Below are 14,547 nucleotides of genomic sequence, written 5' to 3'. Positions count from 1 at the left end.
ACCTTCTTTCCATGGTATCAAAAGGCAACGTCCAGAATTTGGCTAGGGTTTCAACTAGTTTCATTCTGGGGTGGAACTTCAGTATTTATTTATATCGAAAACTGTGTGATTAGTGACACAATAGCTCTACCATGTGGCTGTACAGAAAATGGCAAGGAGGCACAGTGGGATTTGTGGAAATGTTAGCCCTTTTCTCTTGCTTCAGTAGCCAAATGAGATCCTCCAAAACTGGCTGCGACCTGGGTTTGAAAGATATGTCTGTAAATGAAGCAATGGATACAACCAGCTGATAATGGGCAGAAATGCTTCTAGACAGTGGTAAAATAGCAGCAACATTCACAGCTCTCTGGGTAGGCCAAAAAAGGCAAACTAGCACAGTTTTGTTACAGTATTGTATTATTTATGCCTTTATTTATTATTAACACTTATTAGTCACTTTTTCACACAAAAAAGTAGCAAAAGTAGCAAAAACATTCTTACAAAGTATAAAAACCAAAACAGAATAAACATTTTCATAGACTATAAATTATCCATGGAAATAAAGGGTAGAAATTATGCCTGTCTACAAGAGAGATTAGCAACCAATCCATGTATTCAGGCTCATCATTTGATGACTGTACCATCAAGCAATGGTTTCTGCACATCCATGTGATTCAGGAAGACCCAAGCAAACTGATATCACCTCTGTAACACAATGTTTTTTTATTTGAATCCATTCACACATTCAGCTGTAAGTAAGGTTGGAAGGACCTGCCAGTTTAAAATTTTAAATACCATATTTTTCGCTCTATCCGACGCACTTTTCCCTCCTAAAAAGTAAGGGGAAATGTGTGTGCGTCTTATGGAGCGAATGCAGGCTGCACAACTATCGCTGAAGCCAGAACAGCAAGAGGGAGAGCTGTGCAGCAATCCCTCTTGCTGTTCTGGCTTCAGGGATAGCCGCACAAAGCCTCTTCAACATTTGATTCATATTTTTTTTTCTTGTTTTCCTCCTCTAAAAACTAGGTGCGTCTTATGGTCTGGTGCGTCTTATAGAGTGAAAAATACAGTACATTCTCGTGGTTGGTACAAACATCATTGCCACCTACTGAAATATTTGGGGGGCAGAGACATTTGCATCAGCTCACCCTAAATGGATTGGAGCAAAATGAATAGAAAGACACAATGGACACAATACAGCCAGAGCTAAGCATTCTTCAGTCCTGTTAGTTCCAATGGGAGAGTGAAACATGTGCTTCGCTGTTGTCTCACTGAAATCAGTGGTGCCAATGCCCCATTGGTTTTATTGGGAAAATAAGCACATGTCTAGCTCTCTCACACTTAAAACCAATAGGATCTGGTCCTATATCTGTAATTTGTTCATACCAAATTATTCAGCCATTTTTACTGACTGGTTGACTTTTGAAATGGTCAAATATATTTTAAGGGGCAGGAGGTCGAGAAACAGGTTGAGTTGTTCAATTTTCCCATATGAAGTAAATTGGGCCATTTCACCCTAGAAGGCACACCAGCTCCGTTGTCTCTAAGCTTTGGATGTTGCTGGATTTTGTAAGTGGCTTGTACATTAAGCTGCAGGATGAAAAATAAAGCTGTAGCTTTGACTGGTTTCTGGTCAAAAGTTCTTTACACCCATCATCCTCATCCAGCACCAAATGAGATTATATTACATTGAAAGATGCCAGAGAAGCAGACCCTCATATAAAGGCATAAAATAGAGGGAAACACTTACCCCTGCTCAGCCTCTGCTCTCTTCCCACATAAACACAGCTTGAGAACTCTATGCTTCCAAATGTGTGCAGTTTCACTATGTTGCTGGCATTTAGCAGCGTCAACATAAGATTGATACAAGTTCCGCATGGTACGTAAGCGGGCAGGGATCCCAAACCCCAGCCCAGTAAGTTGCGTCTTATCTTTGGATTAGAGTAATGTAAACAGTATCCAGTTTGACAGGATTCATAAGAAAGCAAGAACTTGTTTGCAGTTAGGGATGGAAGAACCTTCTAGTTTAAGGAAGCCATAATGAAAAATGAAAAAACAACAACATTGGGCTACAGAGTATTGCTTAGGACTCTAACTTTTGCAGTAACAGGTTCTCCACTTTTGACATTGTTATTTGAGTTTAGAAGCAAACACCATCAGTTACCACAGAAAAAAATTACCAGATGCTAACCCTTCCCTTTCATTCTCGGTAGTGGCGCCCTCCATGTGGAACGCTCTCCCACCAGATGTCAAACAGAACAACAACTACTAGACTTTTAGAAGACATCTGAAAGCAGCCCTGTTTAGGGAAGCTTTTAATGTTTGATGTATTACGGTAATTTAATATTTTCGTTGGAAGCCGCCCAGAGTGGCTGGGGAAACCCAGCCAGATGGGCGGGGTATAAATAATAAATTATTACTATTATTATTATTCTCCTGCATGATACTACATTGCCAATAGGGATGGGAAAATCCATCAATTATGGTTTCGCTCAGCTTCTCATTTTTCCATACTTCTCTACATTTCTGCATCAGTTTGTGATCATTTTTTTCAAATCATGAATATCCATCAGTGAATTTCTCCTAATAGAAAGGTTTTGTGTACAATTTTGCCTAATTTGCAAATATTTGCAAGGCACTCTTCTGTAATGCAATCAATTTGTGCATGTTTTTTTGCTCAGATGTGTTTATTTTTATGCACACTATACCCCAGAATATGCATTTTTGAGCATATTACTTGGCTGGAAAACTGCAATGCAAAATTAAGAGAAGGGCAAATTTTGAAGGATGACTGCGTTCCGGGTTTGCATATTGTTTTGGAAAGTCAATTAGGAAGGCTAGCTTTTAAATGCCAACTGAATCAAACATCTCTCCCATCTCTCATTGTGAATATACCTCCTTGTGTTCTAAGTTAACCACACTGTGAAGATGGCTGGAAAAGTAGACTTTATCACTAAAAGTGATTTGTGATTTTATAATAGTGTTGTTTGTTTTAATCCCTCTAAGTGCCCAGGAAACTCCTATTATAGGGTTGCCCAGGAATACCAACTCTAGGGGGCTGAGGTGTCTTTGGCCCAGTGCTGGGTTACCAAATAGGCAGCTTAGGCACCAGCCTATGGGCCCCACACCTTTTAGGGGGCCCACAACAATGGATCAAAATAATACTGATTTGATCTTGAAAGAAAATTACAATCAAGCTTTCTTAGTTCAGTGCTATCCCACCAAACGTATTAGGAGATAATCTGCAAGCCCCCCCACCCCCGAGAGTTCAACTGCCTAGGGGCCTCCACAGGATTTAATCCAGCACTGCTTTGACTCCAATATTTGTTGTTGGGGCAGATGAGGCCATACGTGGAGCCAAGCACAGTGTGGCTTCAGTGATCAGCTTCTCCAGAGCGCTCGGCCTTCTTCAAACAATGTAATGACGTACATGTTAGTTAGCCTACCATGGTCTGTACTCTGGGTTTTACTTTCATTTCCCAACAATGTTTTACACATGATCTTTTTTTTTAAAAAAAAATTAGCATCTCTTAAACTTTTCAGACGGTTTCAGGTTATGTAGACCATTTTTTTTCTTCAAAAAATTGCCTCACCCACTGCTTACTTTGATAGCATGCTCTGAAACACTGCTCATATTTTACCTCTTTGTAATGTTTCAAGCACTTGAAATTTCCCTGTATATAATGTTGTTCATTTGTAACTTGGTACTGAAGGAGGAACATGTATTCTGAAACATTTTTGAGTTAAAATAAATCCTATTAGTGGCATTTTTCAGAATAAGTTTTTCCTTTTTTACATGCTTCCTAGTTTATAGAACCTAACTATTGATTTCCCAAGTTTAATGGAACAAAAAAAAAAATGCCAGAATGGAAACTTATTACTTCATTCAAATTTGCTGTACAGTTAAATTGTACTTTATTTGCATTGAGCTGGAGGTCTGAGTTGGATCATTTGTTTAACACATAAGGCTTCCCATTGTGCAAGATATGACTTCCTTGAAGTGCAGTTAAGCCTCTATAATTGGTGCTTGTTGGCTACATAACACTGTATTATTTTATAATAGCATGGTTTTCGTTCCCATTTGGAGTCCTATTGTCAGCGGCTTTCATTAACAAATGAGTGGGCTAATATACTCAAATGTGACAAAAGGTGGAAATTTATCTAAAGGCAAATGACAGCACCTCCCATAAAGCAGAATAATCCATTTTTGACAAAAACTAATTCCGTGATTCCTTTGCCTGCTGGTAACCCATATGGGATAAGTTCTAAGAGGGGAAAGTGAAAACCCAATCCCTGGCCCAAAGGTGTCCACCTCTTGCCTTCCCTGCAGTGCAAACCTCTCATGCTACATTAAGCTAGTACTTCACACTAGCACACCATTCCTTGGCTTATTGTCAGTTATGCAGCGGCAGATTTTGAAGTGCAGGATCTCATCATGATAACCCCCGTAATTGGAAAGCCTCATTTCAAAAACAGAATGCAAGAAGTACCTTAATCTTTTAAACTGAACTTTTGACATTTCAGTCTGAAACAGCTTGCACAGATATTACTTCCTGTCTGGCAAGGGCACTGGTCCCTCTGAGTGCTCTGATTCAGGCCAGGAAAGGAAGGCACTTGAGGACAATGACTTAGAATGAAGAGGGTGAGGCTTTGCAGCAGTACCCCCAGGGCAGGCCCAGACCTGTCAAAACAGGAGACCCAGGGGCTGCGCCTTCCTACCATGTGGAGGATGAGGGGAACTCTGGGCACAAACTACTGTGACACAGTGGAAAAGTTCAGAGGAAGCAGCATGCATCAAGAAAGAGGCAGTGCATCAAGAGAAGAAAGGAGACTAATCCCACTAGGAGGAGCGTCTACCTTCAGGCCAGGGACTTCTGTGTGGCTGGGACTCGCGAGCAGCTGAGCTTTCCCTACCTCTGCTTAAAAGCTTGGCAGGTAAATGGGGAAACTTGTTGGAACAACTTCACTGATCCTGTGCAGTCCTGGAACTCTGCACAGAACTTTGCAGTCTTGGAACTTGCTACTAATCTTGGATTCTTCTTGCTCTCACATCAGATATGTTGATGCTACTCCTTCGCCTTGTAAGGACACGTGGACTAGAGTCTTCTCTTTCCTAGCTGCTGAGTTTGTAACATTAGACTGCTATAATAAAATATTACTTCTTTACTTATATGTAAATGCCTCTGTGGTTTGGTCTTGGACAGGAGCCAGGTTAGGCCCCATGAAGAAGAGTAGAAACTTGTTAGCAGCAGCTGTACGAAGGAGACTCCTCTTTTACATTCAGTTCTCACCACCACACCAGAAAGGCAGAAAGCTTGTGCAAGCTGTTTCCAGTGCTCTACAGAATTTGTATGCATAGACAGTGTGTTTCAATAAACCATTTTAGAAGCTAGAAGTTTCACTCGTCATCTGTCTTGAGAGTTAAATCCCAGCAGTGGGAACATTCTACACTGACATCCCACTTGGAGTGGTGCAGAGAACATAATGGAGGAATTAGGAAAAAAGTGCAATTCATTTAGACAATAACCTACCTAATTTGCACTTTCAAAAACCAAAGCACAGCCATCCTTTGGAATTCACATACAATTTTGCGTAAAAATGAATCTATTAACGAAAACGTCACACAAAATGCATGATGTTGAGTGGGGAATGTTTTAAAAAATGTGTACATGAGGAGAAATTACTCCTATAAATGCTGGTGAATTTTCACTTAAAGTGAATGGCAAGAATGCAAAGAGCAGATTGTAAAAATAAAGGGCAATTTTCAGAGCCATGCAAATGGTTTTCTCACGTGTGCTGGGCAAACAAGGCAAAAGGGAATCCTCATTGCATCAGAGATGCAGAAAACTGTCCACAGGTTACAGAGAATGTAGCAGAATATGAAGCCTTGTGTTTGTTTCTCAAACAAATGGGTGCTGGATCAGGGATGCATGGCAAAACAAAGAGGCACGAACACTAAACACAGGGAATCACAGGCTGCTCTCTTTACAGGGCCCGCTAGTTGCTCTTGTATTGGAACATCAAACAGCAAAACTATCGTTCTGGACTATATTTGGACTAAGAAAAAAAATCAGGGGGGTAGGCTATCAATAATCACATAATGTTCCTTTCATGGGAACATTAATGAAAGTTCGTCATCCAAGACGGGGGTGGGTGGTGGGGAGAGAGATGATGTGTCAATTTCAGAAGAAACAGTGCCTTCTTGACTGTACACAAGAAGAGCTGGATTTCCTGCATTTTCAGGGCTTCAACACATGTTAGGCTTTGAGCCTTTCTTGAGCTTTGCTTAAAATGCTTTGCCTTGCTTATAAGAAAGCCCATAAGCAGCAACCACTGCAGCCTCTCCTGGTGTTCTGCAGTCTACAAATGCCAAAGGGAAGGACCTGAGACAAGTCCATCTCACCATCAACCTGTCAGACTTGGCAAAGGAGACCACCCTGCTTAAACCTAACTGAGAGAACCAGCCATTTATCAATGCCACGATACTGTGGCTGCACAGATTGCAAGTACCGTAAATAAAACATGTTCCATCAAATGTGTCGAGTATAAACAAAGGGTGACAATTCATTGGGTTACTTCCAAATAAGTCATACTTGGAATAGGCCAATAGGAATCAAAGGACATTACTAACTTAAGTGCATTGAGAATCCATTCCCTGTACGTGCTGGATACAACCCTCTGTGCTGAATTTACATCACCTATGTAGAAAACAGCTGTTCATTTCTGAAGCCTTTGATTTGGATGAAAATGTAATTTAGGATGCAGTCCCATACATGTTTACCTGAGAGTAAGTCCCAATAAGAATGCTCAAGAATTTTATCCAGTTCACATTTTAAACTGAACTGAACTCATTTGCAGTTTCCAGATTAATAGGCAGATCTGAACACAGTCATCCTTCCATTTTTACAGTATTATAAATTTTGCAATACAGTTCTTGATTAAAAAAATCTTACCCAACACACATATAAGAAGGTGTGCTTAAATGCTATTTTGGGATAAGACATGCAGACAACGTGTATCATGGAGGAGGGAATTCAACAGTAATGCAAGTGTTCATACTTTTTTATTTAAAAAATGCAGATCAACATGGGATGGGATAGACTTAGGAATAATTACTTGCAAAAATGATACAGACTGTAAATACTTATTTCCACATCCCTAAATCCCATTGTATTCAATGGGGCTTGCCTCTGAGTAGACCTACATAGGTTCATAGTGTTAAATGGTGATGCGTTCCATTCAAGTAAACTGTGATGCATTCACTCATTTCATTTGCATTCCCATCATCTTCTGAACTTCACTCTCCACTCTTATTTGCATTGCTACTCTTGTAACTAACATCAAGACCATTACACTGGAGGTCTGATTTCTGTTGCTACATTTCTGTATGCCATCTTGAACTCTAGTTTCTCTTCAGTCTGTATAAATCTTTTGCCTTTTAGACACCATGAACCAGTGACAAAGTGACAGGTGAAAGTAAGCTAGCCTGAATAGAAATGTCTCTGTCTGTTTCTACTTCCTTTCAAAGTCACAGGAAGAATCACAAAGAGAAGCAGTTAAGGGAAAATGAAATGCTAGTGGCCTCAGCAAAAGAAGAGCAGCCCAGTTTTTCCTAGTGCCTACAGAGAGGCAAATCTGTCAATTTTGGTTTCTCTCGACATCTCCAGGCAGGGCTGCAAATGCTCCTTCTCTGAAATCCTGCAAAGCAGCTGCCAGTCACTGTAGAACAGGGATAGGCAACCTAATGACAGGGGGCCGGATGCAGCCCAATTGCCTTCTCAATCCGGCCCGCGGACGGTCCGGGAATCAGCATGTTTTTACATGAGTAGAATGTGTCCTTTTATTTAAAATGCATCTCTGGGTTATTTGTGGGGCATAGGGAATTCATTCATTATTATTTTTTTCAAAATTTAGTCCAGCCCACCATGGTCTGAGGGACAGTGGACAAGCCCATGGCTGAAAAAGGTTTCTGACCCTGCTGTAGACAAAGAGGCAAATGATTTGGGATAAAGCAGGTTCCCAGGTTGCTATCTGCCACCTGAGGCCGCCACCTCACTTTGCCTAATGATAGGGCCCTGCTCTGGGACACATGTATAGCCACTGGAATGAGCATCATGCTTTTTATCTCTCTGAGATGAACCTCAAGCCTCCTCTCCTTCCTTTTCCATGGAAGAAAAAAGGGAAGGAGACTTACAATGCCACACCCAAGCAAGCCCCTCACTTGCATTTTTATCTGCTCAAAATGTTATTTGTTGGTCTGTTGTTATTTTAATTAACAAGGTTGTCTTTTCAGATTTTAAAACTCACTCTGAGAGCTGTCTGTCTGACCAATACAAGGGCCACCAATCAGCCCTGCTCTGAGAAACACAAATGATGACTCTTGAGGGCCAACCAATCCACACTCTGCAAATCCATCTTGCTGGACACAAGGAAGGACAGTGTTTCCCCCGAACTCTGTCTCTGAGAGACATTCTACTGGTGTCTATAGCTTGGTCAACACACTTCATATGAATGCATAGCATTGTCACCTGAGATCGCGTTTTGGGAAGGAGAGCCATGCATGGAGCAGCTTCCTACACTCTCACGGGTGATGAGCACTTTCAAAAGCTGACAGCCCGTGCTGAGCAGGAATAAACCTCTTTGGGTGCTCAGTATGTAGTGGGCTTCCCCCCCCCCCAGGCTCCAGCCCTTTTGCAAAGTTAAAATAATAAACCTTGAGGTCAGAAAGTGTAATTGCCAGATGTCATGCATTCTTTGAAATGAAGAACATCTAGTACCATAAGCAAAAGAAGAAAAGTTTGTCCGGTCTTTAATCAAACTTCAAAACCACAGCCTGGTGCCTGTGGCCTTCTGTTTTAGAGTGTTTGAAGGCAGATAAATAAAAGCAGGGAAATAAACCCAAGAAATCTAAGAAATATATGGCAATACTTGTTTAACATCATGAAAAGAGACTTTGGGTTCAGTGCTCCCTTGGGCAAGACTGTTGCAGGCTCAAGGGGGGGAGGGCCCTCCCCCTGACACAGCTTTGCAGGTTATCTCTCCATGGGACTGTGGGAGGAAGTGGCACACAGACTCATTCCAGACGGCCAGGCACCACTGAAACAGCAGCACTGAAGGGGAGAGGAGCAAAAGCTTAAATCTTGTGATAAAAGCTCAAGTCTCCTTTCCTGCACATAAAGAAAAAAGGAGAGGAGACACCCAGCTTCCATTTTGCTCATGGTTAGGACGCCTGGTCTCTGGAGGCGTGCATACTAAAGGGTCCTGAAATACTAAAGTGTCCTAGAAAGGCACAAGGCTGTCTATTGCATTGTTAAAAAGGTAAAGGGACCCCTGACCTTTAGGTCCAGTCGCAGACAACTCTGGGGTTGCGGCACTTACTGTATCTCACTTTATTGGCCAAAAGAGCCGGCATACAGCTTCTGGGTCACGTGGCCAGCATGTCTAAGCCGCTTCTGGCGAACCAGAGCAGCGCACGGAAACGCTGTTTACCTATTTATCTGCTTGCACTTTGATGTGCTTTTGAACTGCTAGGTTTGAACTGCTAGGGACCGAGCAACGGGAGCTCACCCCATTGCAGGGATTCGAACCGCCAACCTTCAGATCAGCAAGTCCTAGGCTCTGTGGTTTAACCCACACATTCCCTAAATTACCTGGCTGGCAATTAAGGTAACCTGGCCTTCTTCTGCTCTGCCTCCCCACTTAGCACAACAGAAGAGTCTTCTATATATTTCTGCAGAGTCTATATATTTCAGCCCTTTTGAAAAACCTCCAGTGAATCTTCAAAAGAATCATATCAGGACTGAAGTGTGTACAGCCACAGACAGGCTGTCTGTAATTTCAGACATTAATATTCCAATAAAAAATGTACAAGTACTCGGTGACCTCATTCAACTCTGACTCATCAAAATAAGCAAGGCTCTGCTTTATATGCAAACATTTATCATTCGCCACCAGTTCATCTTCTTTCTAAGCCCTCACCTTTACGTGGCTCATGGTGCTCCCTGCCGCTAGTATTACACCCACAGGCCAGGAGGATTTCCACCCCTCCTGTGCCGGGCCACTTTTGGCTAAGAGGCTTCAGTCTTCATGCAGCTTAAATGTGCCTTCACAAACACGCTTGACATTTTATTCTACACTGATGCAGCCCTAAGCAGAAGACAGCTGGTTTTAAGGCTGATCCCCTCCTTTTGTAATGCAATAATCTCCCAATGTGTGCCTTTGTTCTCAGCCAGCAATTAAAACAGACTTTTTTAAAGAGTTCCCTGTGCTGGAGGAAAACGTTGTTGCAAGACTACCAGGCTTCTTGGTAAGCTTAACAAGGTCGGTCTCAACTTCACTGGAGTCTCCAAAAACTAGGCTATCAGATCTGTCATACACATTTTATATGTTTGCTGTAGGACAGGCACACCATCTATGGGGGGGGGGGAGTGCCCCTTATTGTCATGTTTAGCGCTTCCCCCACACAAGACATGGAACGCTGGCAGTTTAAGTAGCTGAGGTTTATTTCTCAATAACAGGCTTACAGCAGTCCAAGCTTCCACAACTCATCCTTCACCATCGGAGTCAGTTGACTCAACTGGCTTCTGACCCCTCCCAAGGCCAGATATACGCCACGTCCTTCCTCCTGCTGGCCCGCCTCGGCTCTAATCGCTTGCTCCGCCTCCTACTTCTTGGCGACTCAGGTGCAGCCAATTCCTCTTCCTCTGGAGATTCCTCTCTGCTGGGCGTGTCCCTGACACTTATTTTCAATGAGGGGGCTGGGGCCCCTCATTATTCCACAGCCGGCTGGGCCCAATCAGACCCTCCTGCAGCAGCAGCAGCAGCAGCAGCAACAGGCTCCATTAGACCCTCTTGCAGCTGCAACTAGGCTCTGTTGGGCCTTTCAAAGGGCACAACAAACCCCATCAGGGCTCCTCCCACTGTGTGGTATCACACCCACCCAAATGTTGTTCTCCTGTACTATTTTCAGACATGTGGTTTACATACTTATTTATGTGTTTGCCTTGTAAATTTATTTGTTTGCCTTGTAAATTTATGAACATTTAATTTATAGAGCCAGTGTGGTGTAATGGTTAAGAGCGGTGGACTGGTGAACTGGATTTGATTCCCTGCTCCTCCACATGCAGCTGTTGGGTGACCTTGGGCCAGTCACACTTCTCTGAAGTCTCTCAGCCTCACTCACCTCACAGAGTGTTTGTTGTGGGGGAGGAAGGGAAAGGAGAATGTTAGCCGCTTTGAGACTCCTTCAGGTAGTGATAAAGAGGGATATAAAATCCAAACTCCTCCTCCTCTTCTTCTTCTATATATCTGAGACCTTAAATTCTTATAACAATACAAAAGCACTCCCAATAATCCTCTTCCTGTCGGCAGAGTCAACCTGACCTTTTCAGGGAGTCAGGAAATGAAATGGGAAGGGTGGAAAACAATGCAACAGTGGAGTAAAACAGACATGCCTGACTGAAACATATGCTAGAGCCCACCTGAGGGCCTGTTCTGTGGCAGAAATAGCAGGAAAGAAATATTCCTTTTCTGCTATCAATGTGTTCACACAGAGTGGTCCAGTGGAACAATTACTCGTAAGGAATGTGTAACATCATGAAAGTCCTTATGTTGTTAGAAGAGGATATGCCCAGTCACTTGCTGCGACAGTTTTACTAAACATTTTGTGGATAAAATTGCTTCCATCTGCTCCGACCTGGATGCCACAGTTATAACAGGGACTTAACTCCTGGCAGCTGCGTCTGGGTGGTCAGAGAACAGCAGTGCCCAGAATGAGGCAGGTGCACCATAAGCACCTGTTTCTGGGGAAATCATATAGTGACACATGCTTTGGTTACATCAAGAATGGACTGGTGTGACATACTGTTCACAAGGCTGCTTCTTGGCAGTCTCAGTAAGCTTTACTTGGTCCAGAACACAGTATCTAGAATGTCTACAGAAACACTGCTGCAACATTTTTTTTTGCCAGTTTCAGAACACCTGGAATGATTACCAGTATGTGTACAGGCATGCTACAAACTGTTGGCATAGTATTCAACTACCAAGGATTTTCTATTCCACAACAGGACTTCCCATCTCTTCCCCCAAATCAGTTCCAGAGGACTGAGGGAGTCCCTAGAACAGAGTTAGGCAACCTGGAGGGAGCAATGTGGGAGAACGTTCCATTGCACAAGCAGAAACCTTTGCGCTGACAGAACTGGTTATTACCTAGAGAGCCCTGAATCAGAGGTAGGGATCCTATGACCCATCAAATCCTGCTGGAATAAAACTCTCAATATCCTCGACCAATGACCATGCTGGCTAGGGCTTATGGGAATAAAATCCAATAACTTCTGGAGAGCTATAGCTTTCTCATCCAGTATACCTAAAGAGCAGCTTCCTCCTGAACCCACCTGCCTGCACACTAAAATATAATTGAACGATCTTTCCATGTTGCCCTTGTAGAACGCAGCAGAGAAGAAAATGGGGTCAAAATTAGAATTAGTTGGTTCTCCCTGCCATTGGATCCAGTCCTGCCTTTCATTGGTTCTGGCTGCACCTATTGTTTAGCTCCCTACCTTCCACCTTACTTGTCCCAATAGGCACAAACCACCACTGTATTTAGAAGTATGGTAGTTGGTGGAGGAATCTTACAATTCTTTCCAGGCTAACAACTAACTCTGAGTTTTCTACTGTCAAATATCTATATGCAGGCAAAGAGAAAGCTGTGTGTTGAGTAAACATTTAAGAAGGAAAAAACAAATTAATCTACAGCACTATCAAGAATTTCAGATGTTTGCCTATGGTGGAACAAGGACAGTTAAGTGTTTTGTTGCTGCATTTCCCAATGACTGTGTGCTCTTCAGCCATTTGAGAGCATGCCAAAGACATGGGAAAAATGCAGAAAGCATTCATTTGTCAACAGACATCAAATATCACTGCTGATGGAAATGACCTTTAAAAGCCTGCTCTCCATCAATGTAGTTAATTAAAAGAAACTATATCCACCAAGCTCAAGGGTTCTCGCTTCTTGTTTGCTCTACTCTTTATTGGCTCAGGACAAGATTTTGCTTCAGTGCTCTTTGTTTATTTTATATACATCCATTCTGTTCACAGATCTCCAAGACTAGTGATGGACCTGTGAACGTGGCAATGTTCAAGGTTTGGTCAGAGTCCCACACATTCGGCTCTCTGACTGAGAAAATATTTTCCTCCCAAATCAATGGCACACATATTTTAAAAGGAAAATCAATGAAGAATGCTTTCCCCGCCTGCCCCGCAAGAAGGGCAGAGGGACTGTTTTGTTGTACAAACGGCATGAAAACGGTCTGGCGTGATACTGGGATTCCAAATTCAAATGCATAATAAAATACACAGATACAGTCAGACAATAGGACTATTTCTGGGGTCTACACATCATCACCCCATATGCACAGCACTCTCCCCACTTGAGATTCCCAACAACTGGTATTGAAGGACATACTGCCTTCAACAGTGGAGGTAAATAAACACCTACTGGTGCAAGTTGAATTCTGGTTCTCAATCACAAGGAAGAGGATGAAGTTCAACCATCATCCTCAATCTCCCTGCAACACAGAATACACTGAATGAAGTCCAGAATATAGATGGACCCTGAAGGTCAGTTCTGTGCCTTAGCTCCCAACTGAACTTGTTCAGAATAAGAATGCAATTATGCACTTAAATACTACTTTTAAAAAATGCTAGAAATTAGGAACACAAAGGTTAACCTAATTTGCTCCCAACCCCTCCCTGCATGCTGTAATCCCAAATTTAGATGCCCCTCCTGCTGCGACAAGCTCCCCTCTCCCTTTGTCTCCCAGGACCAAAAGAGGCATGAAAAGAGCAGAGGAGAGACTGACTGAATGCAGGCACAGCCTCCGACTGTCTGGAAAAAGCCCTGGAGAGGAAGAGACCTAGATGGTAGTGGAGAAGCAGGGACTTTCACTCTCAGCAACTGATTCATGGGGGAAAGACCTACTGGAGATGAGATGCTCATTAGGCCCGACACTCCTGTGCAGATCGTGTTTTTGCTAATAAAGAGTTAACTCCTCAAGTAGCAGGATTTAAACTGAATAAACAGAAAACGAAAGTGTTGGAAAAAAATTTAACAATGGAAGAAAAAGAGAGATTTCAGAGTGAAACTGGTTTGGAAATAATGAAAAAAGTGAAATACCTAGGGGTGAATTTAACATCTAAGAATGTGAACTTATTTAAAGACAATTATGAAAAATGTTGGACAGAAGTTAAGAAAGATCTAGAAATATGGTCTAGGCTGAGACTTTCCTTGTTAGGCCGAATTGCTGTTATCAAGATGAACGTATTGCCTAGAATGTTATTCTTATTTCAGACCTTACAGATTTTAGACAAGATGGATTGCTTCAAGAGATGGCAGAAAGATATATCTAAATTTGTCTGGCAGGGCAAAAAGCCCAGAATAAAATTTAAGATCTTAACTGATGCAAAAGATAGAGGGGGTTTTGCCCTGCCGGACTTAAGACTCTATTATGAATCAGCGGCTTTTTGCTGGTTGAAACACTGGCTACTCCTTGAAGACACAGACATTTTGGA

The 14,547-nt window shown here is 42.4% G+C and overlaps 1 protein-coding gene across 3 annotated transcripts in view; it reads right to left on the bottom strand.

Annotated features, from left to right (window-relative positions):
* PDE4D (phosphodiesterase 4D) overlaps positions 1–14,547 on the bottom strand; it is a 611,966-nt gene that overhangs the window by 571,264 nt on the left and 26,155 nt on the right. The window contains exon 1 of one of the 3 annotated variants that reach the window (XM_083703505.1): positions 1,730–1,819. The exons of the other annotated variants lie outside the window; for them this stretch is intronic. The gene's annotated coding sequence lies outside the window, so the exon portion shown is untranslated. Of the gene's footprint in view, positions 1–1,729; positions 1,820–14,547 lie in introns of those variants that run through there. 3 annotated transcript variants of the gene reach the window in all.

This window comes from Podarcis gaigeae (genome assembly GCF_964106915.1).
Source record: "Podarcis gaigeae genome assembly, chromosome: 11".
Taxonomy (NCBI): domain Eukaryota; kingdom Metazoa; phylum Chordata; class Lepidosauria; order Squamata; family Lacertidae; genus Podarcis; species Podarcis gaigeae.
The sequence above is the reverse complement of the archived record's forward strand: the minus strand, read 5'-3'. Positions and strand labels throughout refer to the sequence as shown.